Source organism: Leptonychotes weddellii, chromosome 10, assembly GCF_054177405.1.
Source record: "Leptonychotes weddellii isolate Sample4059 chromosome 10, ASM5417740v2, whole genome shotgun sequence".
Lineage (NCBI taxonomy): Eukaryota > Metazoa > Chordata > Mammalia > Carnivora > Phocidae > Leptonychotes > Leptonychotes weddellii.
The window spans coordinates 16,491,311-16,517,909 of record NC_138378.1 but is presented as its reverse complement, the minus strand read 5'-3'; the positions used below and the strand labels follow the sequence as shown (position 1 = coordinate 16,517,909).

General features: G+C 41.3%; 1 protein-coding gene and 1 long non-coding RNA gene across 8 annotated transcripts in view; both read right to left on the bottom strand.

Moving 5' to 3' along the window:
- The window catches only part of ZHX3 (zinc fingers and homeoboxes 3), a 129,872-nt gene that overhangs the window by 71,066 nt on the left and 32,207 nt on the right, over positions 1–26,599 (bottom strand). The window lies entirely within an intron of this gene.
- LOC145723797 (uncharacterized) lies at positions 11,251–26,592 on the bottom strand. Its single transcript, XR_014149085.1, has 2 exons — positions 12,441–26,592; positions 11,251–12,211 (listed from the first exon to the last, which is right to left on the bottom strand). It is a non-coding gene; the product is annotated as an uncharacterized LOC145723797 (long non-coding RNA).

The window sequence follows — 26,599 nt, the reverse complement described above, 5'->3', positions numbered from 1 at the left end:
AGCTGGGGTGAGGAAGCACCCCACCCCACTCTCGGTGTGCTCAATGCTCAGCATTCCGAGTAACCTCAAACAGCTGCTGTGATTTGGTCTCAATGTGGTAGTGGCTCTCTTGTCCCTGATTGGATGCCCTGAGCTCTTTCACTGCTTATTTTTGTCTTTTTTTTTTCCTTTCTGTAAAAGGAGCTTTTAGTTAATCTGCAGGCCTGCCATTCTGTTCCCAGGACCTGAACTCCTGAGGCATCTGCCTTGGACTTGTCTGGCCGCTTTAGTTTTGTTCTCTGCTCTCTTTGTGGTGGTCTTAGTTACAAGCTCCTAGAAACAAGCCCTTAACTGCAGGGCAAATGCCTGATCTGCAAGCACCTCTAGACAGGAAAAGAGAAGCAGGGTGGAATGCTGGGGTTTATAAGACAGTTACAAACTAACCATCCCTGATTTTAAACTAGCCCAAGCCTGGACACATCCTATATGTCTGTCAACATGAGCATGGATAAACAAATTGTGGGATTCATACAATAGAATACTACTCAACAGTTAAAAAGAAAAAATCCATTGCACAATATGGATGAATCTCAAAATCACGTTAAGCAAAAGAAGCTAGACATAAAAGAATATATTATATGATTCTATTTATATGGAGTTCTAGAAAAAGTGTAATTAATCTACGGTGGTAAAAATCAGAATAAAGATTACCTTTGGATGGTGAAAACTGATAAGAAGGGAGCATGAGGGAACTCTTCTGTAGTGACAAAAAGGATCTACATATTGATCGGGGTGGTATTTACATGGGTATAAACATTTGTCAAAATTGGACTATACATTTAAAATCTGCACATTTTGCTGTATGTCAGTCAATGATACCTCAGTTTTTAGAAATGAAAAAGCTATAAAGTCTTCATAAAAAATGGCAAAAAGTTTTCCATTATGTTGCACTTACGTGACTGACCATAATAAGAAAATATTTGAAGGACTCAAATATACTTTAGACAAAACAAAGATAAATCTCTTTAAAGTAGTGTAGAGGGACACTTGGGTTGCTCAGTCGATTAAGCATCTGCCTTCAGCTCAGGTCATGATCCCAGGGCCCTGGGATCGAGTCCCACATCGGGCTCCTTGCAGGGAGCCTGCTTGTGCATTCTCTCTGACAAATAAACAAATAAAATCTTTTAAAAAAATTTTCGGGACGCCTGGGTGGCTCAGTCGGTTAAGCGTCTGCCTTCGGCTCAGGTCATGATCCCAGGATCCTGGGATCGAGTCCCGCATCGGGCTCCCTGCTCCGCGGGGAGCCTGCTTCTCCCTCTGCCTCTGTCTCTCTCTCTGTGTCTCATGAATAAATAAATAAAATCTTTAAAAAAAAAATTTTTCAAAGTAGTATAGAAATTTATATCATCATATATAATTCTTAAGACTGAATTACATAAAGTTTCCCTCAAATTTCCCTTACTCTAACATCCCAGTTAAATATTTTAAGCATGTTTTAAGAGCAGAAAGTATGGTGTAGAGAATGGAAAGACTAATTTGATATTTTTTAATGTGTGAAAAAATTTCCCCTGATTATAAGAAAAACACACATTCAATATAGGAAAACTGGAAAATATAGAAGAATAGGTGCAGAAAACTCACATAATCTAAATCATAAGTATAAAGGAGAAAAAGGAAAGGCATCTGAAAAATACCAACTACCCAGAGATAAGCCCTGTCAACATTTTGATACACATACAATTTTAACCAAATTGAGATCACGGTGTATATATATTCTTACTTTTTTTCTACTTAAATATATGGAACAGGCATTTTCACTGAGCATTCTTCCCATTTTTTATTAGTACTAAGGTTAAATATTTTCATGTGAGCATTGGCCATTCTTATTTCTCTGTAAGACAACTTGGCAATTTAAAAAATATTTTTTTCTTATTATAATATACTTACGGTAAAAATTTGTAAAATACATGGGGCGCCTGGGTGGCTCAGTTGGTTAAGCGACTGCCTTCGGCTCAGGTCATGATCCTGGAGTCCCTGGATCAAGTCCCGCATTGGGCTCCCTGCTTGGCAGGGAGTCTGCTTCTCCCTCTGACCCTCCCCCCTCTCATGTGCTCTCTCTCTCAAATAAATTAAATAAATAAATAAATAAATAATAAAAAAATTTGTGAAATACAAAAGAATATAAGAATATAGGGGGGAAAGTCATATAATCCAAGCTATAAAAACAATTACTGTTCATTTTTACTTCTCTTTGCACGTATGTTCTTTTTTTTTTTTTTTTTTTAAAGATTTTATTTATTTTTTCAACAGAGAGAGACAGAGAGACAGCGAGAGAGGGAACACAAGCAGGGAGAGTGGGTGAGGGAGAAGCAGGCTTCCCACTGAGCAGAGAGCCTGATGTGGGACTCGATCCCAGGACCCTGGGATCATGACCTGAGCCGAAGGCAGATGCTTAACGACTGAGCCACCCAGGCGTCCATGCACGTATGTTCTTCTTACAGAATTGATATTCAGGATAAATGTTTTAGAGTATATCTTTTTTTCATTTAGCATCTTAAAAACCACATAAACATTTTCCCTATGTCATTAAAGTCTAAATATTTATTTTTGTTAGCTTCATTTTGTTCATAGAATTTTATTAGCTGCATAGATGTACGTAATTTAACAACTGTTCAGTGTCAGGCACTTGAACATGTTCTCTGTGGTTTTGTTTTTATTTACTTTATAATGTGGAGATAAACATCTCTGTATATAAATTAGTGTCTTAACCTATGATTATTTCCCTGGGTTAGATTGCATTTAAATCCCTGGGTCAAAAAGTATGAACTTTTTTTTTTTTTAAGTAGGCTCCACGCTGTCCTTGAACTTACGACCCTGAGATCAAAACCTGAGCTGAGAGAGAGAGTGGAAGCTTAACCCAAAAGTATGAACATTTTTAAGGCCCATATTGCCAAACTGCATTGAGAATTATATCAATTTGCATTCCACAAACAGTATATAAGAATGTTTGTACTCCCACACCCTTGCTGGCATTAAATTCTCTCTTTCTCGGTCTCTTACACATACACTCCCACACCTCATAAGCTCCCCACCACACCTCCCACCATAACTACCACCCCAACACACCTTGCTAATTTGATAAGCGAAAATGGTATCTTATGACTTTAAATGCATTTTTCACTAACGGAATGAAGTCGCTTTTCATTTAGTTAAACCACTATAGCTCTCCATCTCTGAAGAGTCTGCTTAACCCTTGTAAATGTGACACTTTTCAGAGGTAACCAAAAAGTGTTTGGGGACTTCTGGTTCATGACAAATAATGGAGCATTAGAACGTACTTCTCCCCTTCCTTAAAATGACAAATATAAAAGACTATATAATTATTTATTATAACAGTAAGAATATATGTTATAAAAATATAAGAGGAAGAGTAAGTCCACAGCAGCACAGGGTAAACTGGAAAGATGCCATCAGAAGAACAGTGAGAAATTCTGCTCCCCACCCCCAAGCCACCAGAACTGAATGGTGACAAGTGCTAACCACTAAAGGAACCTTCAACTTGAATCAAACAAAAAACTTCCAAAAATGTGAGTGCGCCCAAGAGAACTATGGGGGGAAAACAAACCCAAATTCAGAGACAGTGGAAGCTGGGATGTGGAAAAGTTGAAGTGGACCAGGGACTGTCAGGAGAGTAATTAAAGATCTATGTTCTCAGGAAGGCTAAGCTATGAGGACAGCTCTCTATAATAAAGATGGGGATCAGCAGTAGGGGACCACCCACCTAAAGGCTAGGACTGGAGACTGAAGAAATAGCACCAAAAATGACAAGACCTACATCCACCCAGAACCCTGGGCAATATCCCAGCCACTGAGCAGAGTTCCTAGACTCTGAGTTTAATCCTACAAGAACAATTCCCAGCTATGCTGAGGGAACCTGCTACCGTTGCTATTCTGATCACACAACCAGGGTTCTCAACTAAAGCTGCACAACAGAATCATCTGGGGAGCTTTTAAAAAATACCAATTGAGGGGCACCTGGGTGGCTCAGTCAGTTAAGCATCTGACTTTGGCTCAGGTCATGATCTCAGGGTCCTGAGATGGAGCCCCGCATCACATCGGGCTCCCAGGTCAGCGGGGAGTCTGCTTGTCTCTCTTCCTCTGCCCCTCCCTCTGCTTGTGCACACGCTCTCGCTCGCTCTCTCTCAAATAAATCTTTTAAAAAGTGCCATTGACACGCACATGGCCAATAGGTTTGTGAAAAGATACTCTATCAATAATTATTGGGGAAGGCAAACCAAAACAACAGTGAGATATCACCTCACATCTGTTACAATGGTTATTATCAAAAAGGCAAGAAATAACGAGTGTTGGTGATGTGAAGAAAAGGGAACCCTGTGTACTACAGGCAGGAATGTAATTTGGTGTAACCACTATGGAAATAGTATGGAGCCTCCTCAAAAAATTAAAAATTGAACTACCATATAATCCAGCAATTGCAGTTCTGTGTATTTATCTGAACAAAATGAAAACACTAACTCAGAAAGATATCTGCCCGGCCATGTTCACTGCAGCATTATTCACAATAGCCAAGATATGGGAACAACCTCAGAGTTCACCAATGGATGAATGGACAAAGAAAATTTAGTGTATATATACACAATGGAATATTTTTCAACCATACAAAATAATGAAATCCTGCCATTTGAAACAACATACATGGACTTTGAAGGCACTTTGCTAAGTGAAATAACTCAGAGAGAAAAAGATACTTAGATGTGACAGGAATCCCATTTACATATGGAATCTTTTAAAAAAAAAAAAAAAAGCTCATAGATACAGAGAACAGATTGGTGGTTGCCAGAGGCAGGGGGTGGAGGGCAGGAGGGGTAAAGGATGGGTGAAATGGGTGTAAAATGAAATGGGGGAGAAGCTGAAAGAGAAGGCACAAAGTGACTGCAGAAGTCTTGGGTGACACTGGCCTGCATTAGGGTACTGGTACTGGAGAAGGGCTTTTCTCTGTTGTAGGTAGGATCAGCAGGCCTTCTGGTAGAGTAGGCACGAAGGACAGAGTTGTAAGGATGACTCCCAGGTTTAGGACTTTAACAAATAAGTTCTTGAAGGTACCATTTTACCAAGATGAGGAAGACTAGAGATCAGCAAGTTGTCAAAAAAATACGAAATGCCCTTTTGGTGCTTTTCCTCTGGAGTAATTTTTCATTTAAATTCTAGATCCTATGATAAGCTGCAAACACCAAGGGCAATCACATAATTTCTCTCTCATCTTCCCTACCAAGTAACAATCTTCCTCAAGTACATATTTTCATGCATATTTATTTAACACTGTAGGATCAATGCCTCAGAGGTCAGTAGACACAAGTAGGCTCTCCATGCTTCTAATGAGGTCCACCTCTACATGACAGCCGAACATCAACTCTAGAAACCTAGGTCCATTATACTCAGTAAAACTGGGGAAACAAGAAACCTAATAAAATGTATAGTGTCTTTTGACTACTTTTCACAAGATAATTATTTTGATCAACCCTTGACTGGTACGTAATAACACTCAAAATTCAGTGCCTCACCAAAGATACTTCACAACTCTTTAGATGTCCCATCTTTGTGTGTATGTGATTTTCTAATATCTTGGAAATGAGATCTCCCCTCAACCTGCATCTGTCCAACTGTGCTTCCCAAAGTCCATAACATAGAGCTTCAGCTATTCACTAACTATGCAGTTGAAGGACTTCCTGTTAAAAAATTGCCCACCACTAAGGGCAAAGGCAAGTACATCCCCTGGGGAGGCCATCATGGAATATTACTCTATTTTATCTATGGTCTCTGTGAATCAAAAACATAAGCAATTGCATTCTCCAATCTCCAAAATAAACTCTGTTCAGAACATAGCTTCTCTAGGAACAATATACAGAAAGCCATAGAAAAAGGTCTTAGGTGGGAAAAGGGTAAGGAGAGAGGTAAAAGGACAAACTTTACCTTCCATACTTGCATATATTTTGGCTGTTACGTGTGTGTGTGTGTGTGTGTGTGCGCGCGCATGCTTGTGTATTACTTACATTATTCTAAAAAGAAAAAAGGAGAAAGATTACCTAAAACCTCCACTTCTCAAACCTTTGTAATAGAAAATAGTTTCTCCAAAGTAATGAGAAATCTGTACTTGCTTCATGTTATAATTACTGAATAAGTAATGCTTATTACATAACTACTTTAAAAGGATTACAGTTGTTGATTAAATAAATGAATTCTAAAACATTTATTTGGTACTTAAAAGGCAGCAAGCACAGTGCCATCCTAGACTATCTCCTGCTCTCAGACCACTTACTTCCCTTGCCCACCTCCTCTGCTCCAACTGCTTCAAATCCCACCCTGCCAACAATCCCAGCCAGCTTTCCTTCAAGCACAGAGCCGGCTGCCTACCAGATATCTGCTCTTGGATGGCCCTCTGCCTCCCAAGCTCAACACGTCCCAAACCCGAATCATCATCTCCTTCAGACCTGATCCATTTCCTTTATTTCATGTTTGACTGCAACTTTAGAGACACTCATTCATGAACTTGAAATCTCCATAATGGTAGTGACTTTCTGCCCAGTGCTATCATCCCTTTTGCCTAGAACAGTGACTGGCACACAACAGACAATAAATATTTGTTGCACAAATAAATGGTTAAAATTGTATGCTATAATGTTAATCATAAACTTAGAAAACTAAAAAGATCTTGGGATGTTTCCCTAGTCAATGCCAAAGTTTACCAAAAAGGTGATACGCTGGAGGTCCATAGGCAGAAACTGGACTGCAGAAGACATGTTACAGCTGGCCAGAATGTTACCTGGAAAAAATAAAACCGGCCAACCAACCTGTACTTACAGAGAGGGCCCAAAAGTTTCCCATAGGTAACTACCACTCCTATCTTATAACAGACAAATTCCTACTTTATATTAAATGCCTTTGACCCCTAGTCTATCTCCATCACCAGAGGTGTTGGGCATAGGCTGAGGGCATTTTTGCACTATAAGGGTGACTATCCTAAATTATCCTTAAAGCCCCTTTAAATTTCAGGACTCTATAATTGTATTTAACTATATGTACTTAGTAATTATTTAACATTAAGGTGTTAAATTGAATAGATACAAATACTTGGAAAGTTGTAAAAGAAAGCAATCATTTTTTAGACATGCTAAATAGTGGAACCTAACAAATATTCCTGAATATATGACCATTTTCAATCATCACCAGGCCACTGGTGAATAACTTAGTTTCAATTGTGTTGTTTAATTTAACTGTGCTTCCGATTTCAAGTTTATGAGTGAGTGGCTCCAAAGTCACAAACAGACAGGAAATAAAGGAGCTCCTTGTTTTATTTCAAATTTGAATTTAAAGGGCTGCTTACATCATTGCACTATTACAGATCAGAGTGTCTTTCAGTACGTATCGTTTTATTCATGAAGAAGACATCTGCCTTCCTTTGGGTAACATATCAAGGATGAGATTTTGTTGTACCAATAAAAGTACTGGATATATCTACAAAACATCCAAAATTTTGCATTTTCCTTTCAGCAGTTTTAAAAATGTTATTTAGTCATCACATTGTTGACACGATCCAGGGTACCGGTGAAAGCTTTTTGTCCCCTAAATTGCAAATCCCATAGGGAAATGACCCTGTCTTACTTGTTCACTGCTATTTTTCAGTGCCTAGCAGTATGTCTGACAAATGCTAGGTGGTCAATAACAGTTTGTTGAACAAATAATGAAATTTCATTAAATATTCACCTCTATCCTCTAATTGTAATGTTAGCAAAAAAACACACCTATAGACTAAAAACTAGTAATAAGAATTCCAAACACATTTTAAGCAAAGGCAACATTTGAACAAGTAAGAGGGTTTCAAGATGACCCGTATGAAAGAAAAGTTCTCATATGTTTGACAAAGTTCTGTTATGGTTGTTGGAAAATCTGCTAAATCTGTACTCACAACTTTGAATGTTATTAAGCTACTAGAACTCCACAGCCTTCCTTTAAAAAGACTGTTAAGTCTAAAAAGAAGTAGAGGATAAAAACACTTTGCTTTGTTGAATGCTGATTACGTGCCAGGTACGGTGCTTGGCACCTTACATGCTTATTTCAGCTAATCCTCACAAACACCCTATGAAACAGATGTTTGTTATCTCCATGTTACTGATAAGAAATCAGACACAGAGAGGCAAAGGGACCTGCCTTAGGTCACACAGTGGCAAGGCAGGGGTTTCAACCCAGAGTATTATTGTTGTTGTTGTTTTTAAGATTTATTTCTTTATTTGAGAGAGAGTACGCACACACGCTTGCGGGCACGTACACGTGAACAGCGGGAGGGGCTGAGGGATAGGGAGAGAGAGAATCTCAAGCAGACTCCCCACTGAGTGCACAGCCAGATACAGGGCTCGATCCTACGACCCTGAGATCATGACCTGAGCTGAAATCAAGAGTCGGACGGTTAACTGACTGAGCCACCCAGGTATCCCCAACCCAGAGTATTGCTCTTAACCACCTGGCTATGCTGACAAAGCCAAGTTTCTCCTCCAATCATAAAATTGCCAGGGCAGCTGTGAGGTCCAAATGAGCATATGGAAAAGTGGTTACAGGCACTCAGAAAATATTAATTACCATCTCCTTTCCTATGTCTCCTCTCCCCCTTTTTTCAACCAGAGGCTTCCCAACCTGACTCCTTAGACAATGCTCCCTAAGTTGTAATAAAGATAAGCAGTGACACAATTTGCCTCCTCCCTGCCTACAAGTTTGGGGAACTTTAGGATATTTTAAAGAATTTGTGGTATTGTTTGATGCAAGCCACCGAAAAGGAATTAAACATATTACTCATAATTGGGGAAGTTAAATACACTGCCTCAGATCACACAGTTAGTAAGAGATAGAATTGAGATTTGAACCCAGGCTTTTTTTTTTCCTCCATATAGTGTTCCTTCCACTACCAAAAGGGGAGTCACATAACCACAAGGTGGGTTACCCACAAGAAAAAGGGAAGATCAGAGAATAAAATCCACATTAGAATTTAAGAATATATGGAAATGGATGAGAAATTCTGCCAGAGAAAGGCAAAACTAGAATACAAATGACTTTGCAGGAGGGTTATGGCAGCATCTATAAGTAGCTGTTATACTAAACCAACTTAGTACAGGCTTGGAAAGTCTGGCTGAATAAATTTTTAAATTATCTTCTCTTCTGGGATGCCTGGGTGGCTTAGTCAGTTAAGTGTCTGCCTTCGGCTCAGATCATGATCCCAGAGTCCTGGGATTGTGTCCCGCACTGGACTCCTTGCACTGCAGGGAGCCTGCTTCTCCCTCTGCCTGCCATTCCCCCTGCTTGTGCTCTCTCTCTCTCTCTCTGACAAATAAATAAAATCTTAAAATAAAATATTTTCTCTTCTAACCAAAGATACAATAATTATGATAGAAAGGACTACATTTTTCTTTTTTAATAACTTAGCGAGCACAGAGCGTAAGTACCACATGAAAGCTGTGGTTATATAAAAACAATAAGAGATTTAGAATATATGTTCTAAACAATTTTTATATGGACCATCAATTAAAACATAAAGCATGAGTCTTAAAACACATTTTTGAGCAATCAGTAAGTTTTTAATATACTGAGTATTAGATGATATTATTGCTATTTTTAGGTTAATGGCACAATAGTTGTGGGTTTAAGTTCTATTCAATCCTCGTCATTACTTTTCAAGCTGGAATGAATATGGGCATAATTGCTTTTTTTTTTTTTTAAAGATTTTATTTATTTATTTGACAGAGAAAGACACAGTGAGAGAGGGAACACAAACAGGGAGTGGGAGAGAGAGAAGCAGACCCCCTGCCGAGCAGGGAGCCCGATGCGGGACTCGATCCCGGGACTCCAGGATCATGACCTGAGCCGAAGGCAGTCGCTTAACCAACTGAGCCACCCAGGCGCCCCTAATTGCTTATTTTTTACTGAAAATAAAGCAGCCCAATTATTATCAGTGTCAAGGCTTAATTTTTGTTGCTGTTGTCTTTCTCCTCTGATTGGGATTTTCCTAATTTAATGTCTAGTAACAGTACTCAACTTTCGTAACATATTTGGAAGACACGGTATTTACTATTTAGGAGTCAGAATTATCTAAACATATTAATCAACAATGGCTAAGTAGTCAACTCATTGAGACTAGCAACTTGTTTTTTTATTTTAACAGAGCTAGAGTCAAATTGTGTTTCATATGTTTGGAATGAAAATTTATTTATATTTGCCTAATTAAATTGTGGACATACCATAAAAGCTTCAATTATTCACCAGAACAGGTTCAGAATATTCAAAAGGACAAATTGGAGATTAACATTAAATTCACCCAGAAAAGTCCACTGCTTAGTGCTGGTAATGTTCTGCTTCTTGATCTGGGTGCTGGTTATACAGGTTCATTCAGCTTGTGAAAATTACCAGCCTCTACATTTATGTTCATTTTTCCCCTATGTATATTATACTTCAATAAAAAGGTTGTAAAAAAATTTCTCTGTTAAGTTATATACTGAAGTGTCATAGATAAAATGATAAGATATCTGGAATTTGCTCTAAAAGACCAGAAGAGGGGGGTGGGTGTATGGTGGTGGGTAGGGAAGAGGATGAAGAAGGATGGGGAATAAGTGAAACTAGATTATAAAGACGTTGATATTGTTGAGATTATGTGATGGGTTCATGGAGGTTTATAATACATATTTGAAAATTACTATAATGAAAAAAATTGTCAAAGGGAAAGCATGATTGCTGCTGCAACTGTGCCTGCGTGTGAGCAGCTGAAAGAACAGGGAGATCTGAGTGACCATGAAAAACCATCACCGTGGAAAGGGAGGAAATTAATGGGTGAACTACAGCAGCAATGTCACTCCTAACCTGTCTCCCATATGCTCAAATGATGAACTCCAGGCGTAAGGGCTTTGAGGGTGTACGGAGAGAGGTTTTTTTAATATTCAGTGGGCAGAATACTTTCCAGGGTGGAGGCCACACCTACTGTATTCAAAACAAAAAGAAAAGATGGTCAACACAGATAAAATTGAAGTGTGTGTGTGTATGTTGTGATAACCGCAACAATCAAGCTATAAATTGCCTTGACTAGGTGGAATACACTTTGAAAGTGACTCTGATATCCTCTCTCCTCAAGAACACTGCATCCCTAAGGTCTGCTCAGGGAAGGAGAATGCTAGCCAGTTTCTAAGCAGAACCTTTGAGCTCAGAAGGTGCTTAACCTGCGGAATGTTTCAAAGCAAAACTTCTCTTTCAAGAACTTTAGCAGAATACTTTCATCCTACAGCTTTGAGGAAATAAGAGCCTATCTCACAAAGAGGTAGGGAATCTCTAATGCAGAGACACACCCTATTGAGATCATATTGAGTTCTACAAAATAAGCAAGTGTAAATGCCTTTGTCATTCAAATTTTTACATAATAATCATCTCTTAAAATGCCCCCCAAAAGTCTTGGACATAGCGTTCTCTGCTTTGTACAAAAGGCAAAAGAAGGGGAGCCCGGGTGGCTCAGTCGTTAAGCGTCTGCCTTCGGCTCAGGTCGTGATCCCAGGGTTCTGGGATCGAGCCCCGCATCGGGCTCCCTGCTCAGCAGGAAGCCTGCTTCTCCCTCTCCCTCTACCCCTGCTTGTGTTCCCTCTCTCGCTGTTTCTCTGTCAAATAAATAAATAAAATCTTTAAAAAAAAAAAAAAAAGGCGAAAGGAAAGCACCTGTCCCCCAAGCTAAAAGATTAAAAAAGCTTGGAGACAAGGGGGATCAGATGCTCATGACCTCCCCAACCTGGTTCCACAGAACTCACTTGCTAATCTATTACTGAAAGGCTGCCAGCTGCACAAGTATCTTTCAGTTCAGGAATTTCAGTTCAGGAATGTCAACAATGCATCCATTTTCTCTAAATTCCAATAGAGTAAAAAAAAACTGGGTGCTCCATAACATTTCTTATAAAAGAATTTTATCAGTAACACTATACTTTCTAAGCAATGTTTAAAAAACTGTCTATTTAGTTTCTCTTTGGGTAACTTTCTGGTATACGAACGTATGCCAGATAAATAATTTTTAAAATGTGTTTGGTATATACATGATCACTTTATCAAATGTCCAGATAGCAAGAAACTTGAAAAGATACTAAATATGTTGGATGTGCTGGAACAAAGTGTCCAATTAAACATGCATGGATAGGGGCGCCTGGGTGGCTCAGTCGTTAAGCGTCTGCCTTCGGCTCAGGTCATGATCCCAGGGTCCTGGGATCGAGCCCCGCATCGGGCTCCCTGCTCGGCGGGAAGCCTGCTTCTCCCCTCCCCCACTCCCCCCGCCCCGCTTGTGTTCCTTCTCTCGCTGTCTCTCTCTCTCTGTCAAATAAATAAATAAAATCTTTAAAAAAAAAAAAAAAAAAAACATGCATGGATAGGCACACAACCACTTGGAAGCTGGTGAACTAGTACCACTCTTGTTTTCCTCACCTAGTGAGGTAAGAAACGAACCTCTGCGTATGGGGTCAAGTAACTGCATCAGAGAGTATCTGTTGGGGGCTCTGGTGGGTACAACACAGCTATCCAGACACCAAAGGATTTGTTTTCATGAACAGCTCCAAAAACCTAGCCTCACTACTTAAGTATGACCTGATAGACCCACAGCATCAGCATCACCTTGGAACTTATTAGAAAGGTGGAATCTCAGGTTGCACAAAGACCTATTGAATCAGAAACTGCATTTTAACCAAATTCCCAGATAGTCTGTATTGCACACCCCAGTTTGAAAAGCCTGGGATTAGGGGATTGCTGTCAATTTGAAGGGAGTTTTCCACAGAGCTCTTCCGTGGGCCACCCCTGTTTCTCAGTTTTACTGATGACTCACATGAGGATATTGAAGAGCCCTCATCAAATCCCAAGTGACACTAATCTAGAAGGAAACACTCAACTGCACAAGCACCTCTTAGAAGAAACCAGAAAACCAAGAAACCAAGAAACTTGACAGCAGATCACATGAAAAGATAGAAACAACCAGGGATTTGCTAACAGGAAAAAAAAAAAAAAAGTAATGCGCACTTGAATGTCATTACTGCAAATCAGACCGCTTCTGGAGAACTGGCTGCCAATCTGGCCACATATTCTAACAGAATGACGGACAGCAAACTTACCATAGACAATGGTGAGAAACTGACTCAGAGGGAAAAGGCTCTGGAAATTCTATCATGAGGAATGGCTGAACTGGAGAATATTAAACCTGAAGAAGAGGTGACTAGGTGGGGACATCACGGTTATATTCGTATATTTGAAAGACTGTCTCGAGACATTTCATTCTACAAATGTGTTTCTGAGCATCTGCTATGTGCCAGGAACTATGCCAGAAGCTAAGGATGCAGAGAGCAAAAACCAGAACTGATCTCTGATTTTCTCAAGTTTCCTGACCAGTGGAAGAAACATAACTGTTGCTCGAGAAAGCAGAACTATGGTTCATGGAAGGCAAGTAAAAGGGCAATGGCACCATACCAGGAAGCCCTTCTGGCCAGAGGCCTCCAGCTTTGCAAAGGAGTGGACACACAGAAGTGGCTGAGCAGAATGGGTTAGGGAGGGGATGACCACCTCCCAGGGAAGAGCCCAGGGAGCTGCCAGGCCAATGCTAATATTCCAGGGCTTCAGGATAACTGGCACCAATATCATTAATCAAATACAAGATCTGTTCTGAATTACACCGCATTCAATTTAGCCAAGAACAAAATTTTTTTAAAGCTAAATCACAACTTAGGGTTTCAGCTAAATTTTGTATACAAACATCAATGATATCTAGTTTCTCCTTTAGTAATAATTTTTAAAACATAGGACTTAATAAAAAATCCGCATTAACATTTTAAGTGACAACCTTGCTTAATGACTCACTTTAATTGTAATCTTGATTCAGTAACCCCTAAAACTACCATATTTAATGGTCTTTGATATACCTTTAGAGTTGCTCATCTCATTTTTTTTTTTTTAAGATTTTATTTTTATTTATTTGACAGAGAAAGAGACAGTGAGATAGGAAACATAAGCAGGGGGAGTAGGAGAGGGAGAAGCAGGCTTCCTGCTAAGCAGAGAGCCCGATGCAGGGCTCGATCCCAGGACCCTGGGATCTCGACCTGAGCCAAAGGCAGATGCTTAACGACTGAGCCACCCAGGCACCCCTAGAGTTGCTAATCTCACTTCTGAGAAATTATCCTAAAAATATAACAATTCCTTTCCTTCTGCCAGAAAGAACAAAAGAGGGAGAGGTGGGAAACTAGTGCATGAAGATGCAAATGAACAATGTTTATAAAGAAAAATAATAAACCAGTGTTCAACAAAACTGCCAATCTGTTTCATGACATGAGGCAGGGTAAATAAATAATATCCAACAAGTAGGAGAATGTTTAAGGTAAACTGATAAACTATTATAAATAATTATGAAGGTTATATGGCAACATGGAAACATACTCATGACAAGAAAACAATATAAACTTGTACAATTCCAGCCATATAAAATTTATGCATGCATGCAACAGAAACTAGTGAAAAAAAGAAAAATTTAAAGTTTGTTTTCTAGTGTGTTAGGATTCCTCTTTCTTTTATTTAAAATTTCTACTTCAGAGTTCTCCCAGGGCGCCTGGGTGGCTCAGTCTGTTAAGCGTCCAACTCTTGATTTCAGCCCAGGTCATGATCTCAGGGTCATGAGATGGAGCCCCGTGTCACACTCAGTGCTCAGCACAGAGTACTTGAGACTCTCTCTCCCTCTGCCCCTCCTCTCCCTCCCTCTCTCTCTAAAATAAATAAACCAGAAGAAAAATAATATTTCTACTTCACTGTTGACTATTCAAAAAAATACTTTTACAATGAATATATCAGGAATTAATTTTAGCTCATATGTGTAATAATTTATACATCAGGGGCACCTGGGTGGCACAGTCAGTTAAGTGTTGACTCTTGGTTTTGGCTCAGGTCTGATCTCAGGGTCATGAGATCGAGGCCCACAGGGGGCTCTGCGCTCAGCACAGAGTCTGCTTTAGTTTCTCTCTCCCCCTGCCCCTGTGTGCCCCTCTCTCTCCCTCCCACTGTGCTCTCTCCCTCACTGAAATAAATCTTTAAAAAAAATAATTTATACATTAGCAAGAAATGAAATAATAAAGATGACACATAGTTTGTGTTCAATTGGTCCTTTGTCTTTTATAAAGCTATTTAAGTTCATAAATAAAGTAAAAGATAATGAAGTTCATGTTATGAAAAAGGCTCAACAGTTGTGACAAGTAAACAGGACTTTGTACAACAGCCGCCCATGAACTTTGGGTAAAAGCAAAACTAAATTTCTGGATTCTATTTTGCTTTTCACCTTATTTGATCTCACTTAACATCATTCATGCCAAGTTGAGTTTTTTTTCCCCTTCTCTTCAAGTTCACAGATGTGAAGAAAAAATATGCAGCCCTTCCTTTACAGTCCTCTCCTGTTCTCCCAGCAATGCCATGAACTGTGGCTTTCTGGAGTGGGTTGCAGGCAGTCAGATGTGAAGGATATCTGGCTACCATCTGTCACCACAGGGATCATCAGGACTGGGCTGACTTAGGGCCAAGAGATTTGGGTTCAAATTTTCCACATCTATAACACAGAAATACTACTACTTACCCCCAAAAGGTGATTGTGTCATGAGAAAGTCCCTAGCACATGGTGATGCTCAAGAAATGCTTACCTCATACTTTTTTCCCCACCTTCTACTACACATACATATAGATCACAGACACAGACCATCAGTCCCTAAACCCTTAGGACCCTGTGAACTAGGGGAGAAGTTCTAGGCAGACCCATATTTCAATTCCTCAGTCCAAGCAGTTAATGAGTCCAGTTTTATCCCAAATTAATAATGGTGTCCAAGTCACCAATCTCTTGGGGGGTGGGAGGAAAGAGTAGCCTCCCAAAGTCTCATCCTTCCAACTGTGCCACTGTTCCAAGTGTGGAGTTGGGAAACAGCACAAGAACTGAATCTTCAATACCAAAAGAGCTATTTTAACTCTGAAAGAGTGGGAAAAGAACGTGGAGTAACCTACTCTCCAACCCCCCCCCACCCAATCCTCATGCCTTTCTCGCTCTCCCATCTCCCAGGAAATGAGGACACTGAGGCCCACAGAGGGTGTGTAAGGCAGAGCCAGGACTGAATACCGGTATCTTCCTGCCAGCCTAACTTTAACTGCAACAGCCATACTCTGTCCCATTTGGTCTGTGCTAGCCAGTTGCCCAAAGGCAAATCAAAGGTTTAGTTCTAGCCCACCATGATGGCATTAGATTTTTATTGGTTTAAGATAGTCACATGGTATCTAGAGGGGCACCAGAGACCACCCAAGACCAAAGAATTCTTAGAGGTTTAATCTCTTTTTTTTTTTTTTAAAGATTTTATTTATTTATTTGACAGAGAGAGACACAGCGAGAGAGGGAACACAAGCAGGGGGAGTGGGAGAGGGAGAAGCAGACTCCCCGCAGAGCAGGGAGCCCGATGCGGGGCTGGATCCCAGGACCCTGGGATCATGACCTGAGCGGAAGGCAGATGCTTAACAACTGAGCCACCCAATTGGGTCTGGAGACCTACAACTAAGGACCTCAGGTTTACAGTAAGCACCCACCAGGTGCAGAGCACTCTTCTAAGTGCCCCGGTTGAGTTGCAAAGAACAATCCAATTCTTTCTTTTCAAAACTTACACGTTAAGTAAGAAAATCAGCTAAATATGAGGCACAGGAGAAGGACATTGTACACAGAGCTTTACCCAGCAAAAAAATACTAGAAAAGCAGTATAGTAGTGTATTAAGAGCTCAAGGTACGGGTCATGCTGAAACATGGGAAAACTGGGCAAGTCTCAACTTTTCTAAGCCTCAGTTTCTTCATCATTAACATGAGGTCAGTAATAGCACCTAGTATTAGTGATATCTTTATTAACTGGGGTTGTTATATTAAACTAAATGATATGCACAGCAGTCCATGGCACAGCGGCTGGCTGGCACACGACGAGGGCTCAGCCAACCCTCGCTTTTATCATCAGACCCAAACGAAGTTGCTTACCTCTTCTGTGGCTAGAAATCAACTTCCGTGGTCTTACTGGCATCCTTACTGCACCCCAGGACTTAAAAGCCTTTGTTTTCTTTTAGGGGGAAACATACTACAATATTACCAAATGTAACAAAATGTTTTATGGTTAAGACCACCGAGATAAAAGGAGTCCATTAAATAGACATTTTAGAACTTCCACTGAGAGGTGGGTTTCAGCTGAGAGTAAATTCAACAAGAGATTGAGTCACCAGAAAAAACTAACAAAACCTTGGGATGATCTATTAGAATCCAGGTATGTACAATAAGGAACATCCCAAGAAACCAGCAATCACAGTCTGGAGGGGAAGGGCCTGGGGGATGAAAGTGATGATAGCTGTCTTCACATACTTGAAGGGTTGTATATGTGCACATAGTGGGAAAAACTAAATAAATCCAATGGGTCAAAGGTCACAAAACAGATTATAGCTTCCTGTGAAGAATGTTCTTGGGCTAACTGAGAAGTCCCCCACATGAAAAGGGGAGCTGCATCTCACCAGTGGGCATACTGGAAAACCCTATGCCACTTCCTATCTGAGAGTCCGCAATCCTAATGTCTTGTTTGGACACCAGAAGTAAACATGCCCAGAATCAATACAGCACGGCTCATGCGTAAGCATTGCTCATCCTAATAACAAACTCTTGAGAGAGTAAGATGGGGGCTCAAATTCAGTCCACTATTAAATATACTTAGGCAGTCTTATTTCATTTGAGAGATGTTTACAGTTAAAAACAAATGACAACAACCTCATAGTGAAAACTAATCCCCTCCACACTACATCAACAAGGCGCAAGTCCAACCTGTAGCATTATTTTGAGTAATCAAACCAAGAGTCGCAGTTAGTCAAAGGCATCTCTGCCTTTTGCTCAAGTCAGGCTCAGAAAACTGAACACTGAAAAAAATCAAGAAAGATTCTAAAAATCAAGCCATTGGGAAAAAAGTGATTCAACATTTTATTTTCTTTGTTCTACCTGCCAAAGAAAAAAAAAAAGGATAAAGTGGGTTTGGAACCGAGACAAAGACAAAAGAACTCAGAAGGGTAGAAGAAGACATTTGGAGGAAATGAGAGTTCCGTGGCCTTAACCACCTTGCTGAAACTGCAAAGCTATGACTTGCATGCCTGAGTGTACACCACGGTCTCTGCTCATCTCTCTGTTCTCACTCACACCGTGAGCTGGCTAGCAGGAGGGAGGGGATCGAGGCAGAAGCTGGTCTTTCATCCACCCTGGTTGCTGCCTTCCAAGGCTATCACAGTTCAGCCAGGGAACTTTAGTGCTCATTACCGCAAGAGGCAACTGTAACGTCGAACCCAGAACTGTGGAATCACAAAATACAAGGCACATAATGACAATTTTTGCAGTGGGAGCGAGAGTGTGGGGAACCAAATTTCCAGGCAGTGCAGGTCTTTGGAAGCTCTTCTGAAGCAATTCATATTCTTAAATTCTCAGATTTCTTTTCCTTTCAGAAGATGGAGACAATTCCTTCTGATCACAGAAGATATTATACTAGAATTCACAGACCTGAGACCCAGTGAGAAATGACCGCTCTACTAAAGGACATACAATCAGGTGTAGATACCTTCATTACAAAGTGTGGCTTTCACCTAAATTGCAGAAAGCAATCTTTGTCCTAGATCACAGGGCCTTTAGTCGTAATCCTAGCCTTCAAGCACAATTAGACTGGGGAGACAAGTAAGTAAGCAGGGTGCTAAGTGCTATCACTCTACTTTATGCTCCAGGAGAAATGGAAAAGGAGGAGAAGCAACATCTAACCCAGCCTGAGGGGTCAGGGAAGGCTTCTTGGAGGAGGGGGCACCTGAGATGAAGCTGGAAAGGCAAGTAGGTGTTGGTGGGATGAAAGGGGGCAGGGCTCTCTCTATTTAGAGAGGCATAGAGAAAACCCAGGAGGACCAAGGTCAGAAGCCTGGGAATGCCATCATTTCTGGGCTGGACTGAGGAGTTGGGGGACAACAAAGGGGCCATGGGATGAGGAACCAGAGAGACAAGGGGCTAAGGGGAAGAGCATCCCAAGGCAGGAATAGCTCACAGTGTGACTGGATGCAAATCAAGCCAGGTAAGAGCTAAAGGCTTGGACTTGGCTAACCACAGAGGGCCGTGCCCTTTGCCCAAGGCATTTCAGGGAAGTGGCAGTGACAGAGGCCAGAGCACAGAGGTTGAGTTGAGGAGGTAAGGAAGTAGACACTGTGGATAAGGCTACTTGCAGGAAGCTTGTCTAAGAACAGGGAGTGAGCTAACAGGAAATATAGGATCCAATTCTCTTTACCAGCCTGAACCTCTGCTTGGAGCTCCAGACTCACTTCTACTAAATTTCTCCTCTTCCGTCACCCACTACGTTCAATAGGTACCATGGCCTCCCCTCCACCCATTCTCTACAACAGCCAGAGTAGTCTTTTTTAAACTCTAAATTGGACCACGCTACCCCCACTCAAAATGTACAATGGTTTCCCACTGCCCTTAGAATAAAATCTTAACTCCTTGCCGTGGCCTGACACTCTTGTGTAATGTGGGCCCCACTTCCCTCTCCAGCATCTTCATAGGCAAATACCCCTGCTGCTCGCCATGGACCAACCCGGCCTCTTTTCGGTCCCCAAACCCTGTAAGCACAGGGCAACCTCAGGATCTTCGCTCAGGCTGCTCCCTCTGCCTGGAATGCTCCTGTCTCACCTGCCCTCCTCCAACTGAAGTAGCCAAAAGGTGAATCACTCATAAAAGGAGTGGCCACCACAGAGGTCCTCCTCTACCCCATGCCCAGGGCTTCACCTCCAACCAACCGCAGAGTCCAGTTTTTCCAGCTCCCCGTCAGGGGCTTTGATGTCACAGACTCAAGTCCTAGCTCATTTCTCTGCTGCCTATTAGTTGTGCGGTTTTTGTCAAGGCGCCACCTCATCAGTTTTCTCATCTTGAAAAAGGTAAACAGTGTCTGCCTCCCCAGCTGTTAGGAAGCTCATCTCAGGTGTGTAAACACCAGTTCTCAGCTGCCTATGTCCCCTGACCTGGGGGTTTCTCTCCCATCTCTGCAGTGCTGGCCTTCCCCAGGAACCAGTCCTAGGCCCCTTGGCCCTTCCCATGCTCTGTCCATCAAGGCAGGAGGCGCAGCCCGTCTGTTCTGTCCTAGCACTACACAGGGCCCGCCTCACTCTTCTCAGAGCCCCTGCCACCACTCTGCACACGTGAAAACCCACACACTCCAAATTCACCTCCCACCCAGTAAATGCCTCCCTCAGCCCTCTCTCTTTTGGCCTTGGTCACCAGCTCCCATCCTAAGTCTAGTACATAAAAGCCTCCCAGACAGTCATCCACATTTTCTCTTCCCCCACTCTGCTGGTGGGACATGGGCACTCAGGGAAACCTTGGAAACCCTGTTTTGAAGATGGCAGAGCATCCATCAGTCCGGGCCCCCTCCACCCCCACGGCTGATTGGATTTGAAATGGGCATGAAAATGTCGACTGTTTCAAGCCACTGAGATTCCAGCAGGGTTTATCTGTTATAGAAGCTAGCATGTTTCTACGTAATACATGCTGAATTTAGATAGTTGGACAGAATGCGGAGGGCTCTAGTGGTAAAGAACATTTATACAAAAGCCTGGAGCCAAGGTTACTCATGGCCTCATGACACCAGCTCCATTTATATAGTACTTATCCTCTTCATAGTACTTTAAAATACATTTTCTCCTCTGACACAACCATCACCATCATCATTTACTATTGTTGTTATAACGGACAGTTAACAAATGAAGAAGCAGACCTAGAGAAGTTAAGCTGTGTCCAAGGCCCTATAGCTAGCAAATGGAGGGGCCAAGACTGGACCAAAGGACTCCTGACTCTAAATCCAATGGCATCTTCCCTACAGCACCCAGTCTCTCCAAGCCTCATTCTAGTGCTACGGCAGAAACACTCGGGGCTGAAGTACAAGGGCACTGGAATGACACAGAAAAGACAGGCAGCCTGGCAGAAATAGTTAAAGGCAGATTGTGGAGGACTGTACAAACATCAGACTGCAGAGCTTAACTTTCATTCAACAGACAATGGGGAGCAAAAATCAGCCCCACAGCAATCAGTTTATACCTTCACTCCTGTCTTCAGAGACCTTACCGCACCAGCTCATCCTGGCTATCAGTTGTTGCCAAGGTCCACTTCACAAAGAACATAGCTTTGATGAGGGCAAAACTTCTAATCTCCTCCCCTCTGTAGACATAACTGTATCCCCCAAATAGTCTTACTTCTTTGTATACGAAGTGAAAGACCCCTCCCCCTCTGGCAATATTACTGACCATTCCCTATGCATGTCCTTCCACCCCTAGAGGAACATTTGAGCAAGAATATGATCTCTCTCTCCCTTGAATCTCTGCCTTCTTCTTTTCTTCTACTTCCATCTCTTTAGCCTCTGAACACGCTAGAGCCTCTCTCATCCTAAAATCATCCTTTCCCACAGCCCCTTCTTATCCTCACACTTCATAAGTGAGCTCCTTGAAGAAACAGGAGCAGCAAATATGCATCTCCACTTCATAACCATGGATTCTCTGTTCCACCCACTGTAATGTATTATGACATTGAAACAGTCACCTCTAACGATACCTCCTAGGAACTAAGTTCAATGGACATATACCAACATTTCTCTTGACCCTGAGGTGCTTGACAGTGCTGCACTCCCTCCTTGAAATTCCCCCCTGCCTGGATTTCCACAAGGAAATCACTCTCTCCTGGTTATCCTCTTGTCTACTCCTTCTTGGCGTCCTTCACTGGCTCCTCTTCCTCTGCCTCTCCCCTAAATATTGGTGTTTCCTGAGGTTCCATCTTGATACCTCCTCTTACCTTACATACTCTATGTTTGGAACCATCCACAAACATAGCTTCAACTAACAGATACAAGCTGGTAACTTCCAAACTTATATATCTTCAGTCCAGACCAGTCGTTTGAGTTCTCCTTGACCTCACTACATCTGCCTGAGGATAACTCTATGTAGATTCCACGGGCACCTCAAACTCAACACAGCTAAAACCATACTAAGCGTTTTGTTTACCCCACTTGTTCCTCCTCTTTCTGCATCAATAATGAAAGCATTTGTTAAGTACTGTTATCAGTCTGGGTTCTCCAGAGAAACAGAACCAATAGGATACATGTGTGTATGTGTGTTAAGTATACATACATGTGCACAAATTAAGAGATTTAAGGAATTGGCTCACACAATCGTAGGAACTGGCAAGTCTGAAATATGTAGGGAAGGTCTGGAGGCTGGAAATTCAGACAAGAATTGATGCTGTAGTCTTGGGCTCATTCCCCACTCAAACAGGCAAGAAGAGGGTCTGGCCCTCTCGCCTCCATATCCGCAGCACCCTACACATAGCAGAAGCTCAGTAATTGTTGCTGAATGGCTAACCAGGCATAAAGTGAAATGCTGTTAAGTGAGGATGGGATCAAAAGATGTGGATGGCTGTGCATTTTAATGAGAAATAATCAGGAAACTTGAATAAAGCTGTACCATAAATCAAAATACAGCCCTTCCGAGACATTCATTTGCCAGAACTACCTGACCATTACACCTATGACTGAATGAGAACCATCACACAGACAGAAGCACATTCATTCCAATCCTTTGCCTGAATGTCTCAACAACTCTGTGAAGTAGATATGGCAAAGAAAAGGCACATTTTACAACTAAATTGAGGTTCCAAAAGATTAAGGTCTTGTCTAGGTTACTACAGAAAATACCTACAATGAAAGGTCTTAGTTCTTCAGGGATATGCAGGAAGAGCGACCATAAACAACGAAAGGTCAAACAAAAAGGAATCATACAGTCCAAAATGGATGATTTTGGATTTAGGATGCTTATCTACCTAAATCTGTAAAAACTAAAGATATCTTCTACAATTTGCAAAGAATACTTTTATTTTATTATAATTATTATTCAGAGAAACTTTTGTCTCTCTACTCTGTAAGTCCATGGTATGTATTAGACTATTAGTATTATCACAGATCCATTGTTGGAGTAATATATTTCTGGTTAGATAGTAAATATCTAGGAGCACTGTTTTCTGAAATAATGCCAGTATGTATTAAATCTACAGTTCGTTAGGGATGACTACAGAGCCTATATTAACCCCAGGCACAAAAAAAATAGCTGGTTTTCTTATTATTTAAAAGCATTAAAATTAATGAAATATTAATAATATTTAGTCCCAGTATTACATTTGGGGATTCTCTGAAGTACATGGTGTTCTCTGAAGCCACAAAGTAGTGGAAACCCTCCATTAGCCATTCCTATTAAACATAAGGGCTGATTATCCCCACCTATATTTGCATATGTAGTAAATTGACCTTCTCAAAGCTCTTTTCTATGTAGTGTCATTTATTATAAAACTCTTATAAACCTTGTTAAAAGATTTTTTTATTACAGTTGACAGAAAAGAGAGTCAAACGCCTAAGGTTATGTCATTGGTAAATGGCAAAAGCAGGACTATACACCAGGCCTTTCTGCCTCCAGGCCTATTTATCTATAAATCTATCAAGGCTTCCCAGCCATGGATCCACCAGACTGTAAGTTGCGTGAGGCCAGAGAAACACCATGTCTAACTGCTCCCCACTGGTGTCTAGCATAGAACCTGATACACAGGAGGCACAAAATAAGTACATTATTGGGGAGTGACTGGATTCATTTTCTTTTTTTTTTTTTTAAGATTTTATTCATTTATTTGTGAGAGAGAGCACAAGCAGGGGGAGCAGCAGGCAGAGGGAGAGGAAGAAGCAGACTCCCCGCTGAGCAGGGAGCCCAATGCGGGGCTCGATCCCAGGACCCTCGGATCATGACCTGAGCCGAAGGCAGATGCTTAACCGACTGAGCCACCCAGGCGTCCCTGGACTCATTTTCTTAGATTTGCTTTAGTCACCTGCATGGTAAAATGGGGTGTACGGTATTGCCAAATAGCTTTTAAAATGTTACTGGCAGGAATAAACAAAGAAAATACTACTTTTTCAAAACTGTATATGCTGATTTCCAAAAAGATCAGAATTCTGAGCCAGGGCCGCATTTCAGCACAAAAGGTAGCAAATGGTATGTTTTCAGCTTCCTGGAAAATTAAATGTTGAATTGACAGGGCAAGGAGAAGAGTGAAAATTCAGTCTTATGTGGGAAAGGAAAAACTGACCGCAAGGTCTCAGACCTACCAATGACCATTTGCAAAGGTGGCACAGTGGTCCAGTTGTAGCTAACCTATCACGGCAAGAAATGAGCTTGCCAAAGGGGGATTCACCCAAACGGACACACGTCAGCCAAACAGCCTTCACTCTGTGGCAGAAATATGTGGCTTTGAGGCAGGCCAACTCCCAAAACAAGGCAGGCGGAGGCCTGGAGCAGATAGAGCCATTCTATACAACCGTCTGCTTAGCCACCCTAGAACAGGGGAGAACGAGAAGGAGCTAGCCTCCTTCAGTTTATTGTGGCCCCAGCCCACAGGGCCCTCCTGCCCTCATTGCCAACCATTCCCAAGAAAGACACTCAGAAATGAGATGGTGAGTATTCAAGAGCTCTCCTAACATGGCTATTCCTTTCCTACTGGAGTATTCCTTTTCTATAAAGGCCTCACCAACCTCACTTAGAGCTCCTTCTTCCCCCAAATCCTAAACCATATACCTAAACATATACCTTCCATTATCACTGTGGTTTTCTGCTCACCACCATAGCACTGTATTTCCAATTCTTTGGGAATTTGAGACACCACTGTGATCCCAAGATTATTTTTAAGGGCTTCCATAAAAGCCCTCTCCACCACACATTCCTTAATACTTCATACTTAATTACAAAGACAAGTTGCCCAAAATAATTAAGGACTGAGGTATTCTGGATGAGTGAAAGTTAATTCATTAAGCACCAAAATATCTCTGTAGTCTTGAGAAAATAAATGATGCCTTAGTAAATAGAGAATATCAAATATAACAGTTCCAAATTCTACCCAATCTTCAAGATCCTGTCTGAATAAAACACTCCCTGAAAGAACCCTCCCATCCCCTCTCACCACTTCCACTCACCACCAGAAATAACCTCTCTTTCGTCTGTGATCCTACATTTTGATTATACCTCCTTTGCAGCATGCAGCATAGCCTGCCTTGAGGTCAGAGATTTAAATGCATCTTGTCTGACTTTTAAAAAATGTTTGAAAACAGACCCTTTTTAACCCCATGCTGCCTAGAGTTCACAGTAGGCATACACTTCACAAACCGAGCATGCTTAGTGATTGAAACATTATAAAGAGCACCATAATATAGCAGAGCCTTTACAATACAGAATACAACAGAATTCAGGAGTTCCTAAGCTGTGTAGGGCAGATAAGTGTGATATTAAAATACTATCATTAAAATATTCATTGGCCTCTGTTCAGTATTTCTCAGCTTTAGAAGATGTTTTTCTAAAAGGGAAAAATATCCTGAATTTCAATTTTTTTTAAATGGAATTACTTTTTAAAAAATCTCAACTTGCAAATGGAAAGTTCTGGTTGAACTGGCATTACTAAACCTCCATTGCCACGTTTTCTAGGTCTCAAGATGTGCATTCAAGCGGCTCCCTGTAGTTCACCAAGAAGATGAGGCAGTAAGTGCCAGGAATATAACCAAGATGCTATGCCATGTTTGGTACCCAGCTCAGCAGCTTGAAAGCCAGGCTCATCAGTACCAGCCGTGCTAAAGGGAAATAAGAAATGGAACACATGATAGAGCAAATCAAGTTTTAGGCTTCAGGTCCATAGCAACCACTTCTAGCAAGGCTGACAACATTCTTTTCCTGCAGCTTTAGTATTTGGGTATCACAAACCAGGCTGGAAGTAAAGTTTAAATATTCTAAATACTGCAACTCAAACTCAAACCTCCTTACTAGCAACAGGGTATTCTAAATGGTCAGCCAAGAATGACTAACTTGAAGTTCCCTCCCAGCAGCTATTTTTTTGCAGGAGTCCTCTTCCTTGTCATAAAAAGGAACAGAATTTTCTTGGTGAAAAAACAGAGAATGGGGTGGTAGGCTGCTGCCATCATGATATTAAGTATCTAATCATGTATACAGCTCCTTGGGGATAGTCACCACTCTTGTCTTTAGCTTGTCAATGAGTAAATGTTTTAGTCCCATATTTTCAGAGACAGAAATGTGTCACACAAGTTAATTTTATGGGTAACTGAAGCACTACAACATGCTAGCTTAGGACTCTAAGCATTCTAAGTGGCATTACTTCCTTCCCACCCAAACCATAACCTGACCTATTCCTGTTGAACAGGACAACAATTATGATTAATTAATGTATCCAGGGACCGCTGAGGCAAACAGGACTGTTTCTTCTAAAATGAACGTCCCCGCCCACAGCAACTTCTTTCAAGATACATCTCCAAAAGCTAGTGAAACAAAAGCAAAAATGAACTTTTGGGACTTCATCAGGATAAAAAGCTTCTGCACAGCAAAGGAAACAGTCAACAAAACAAAGAGGCAACCCACAGAATGG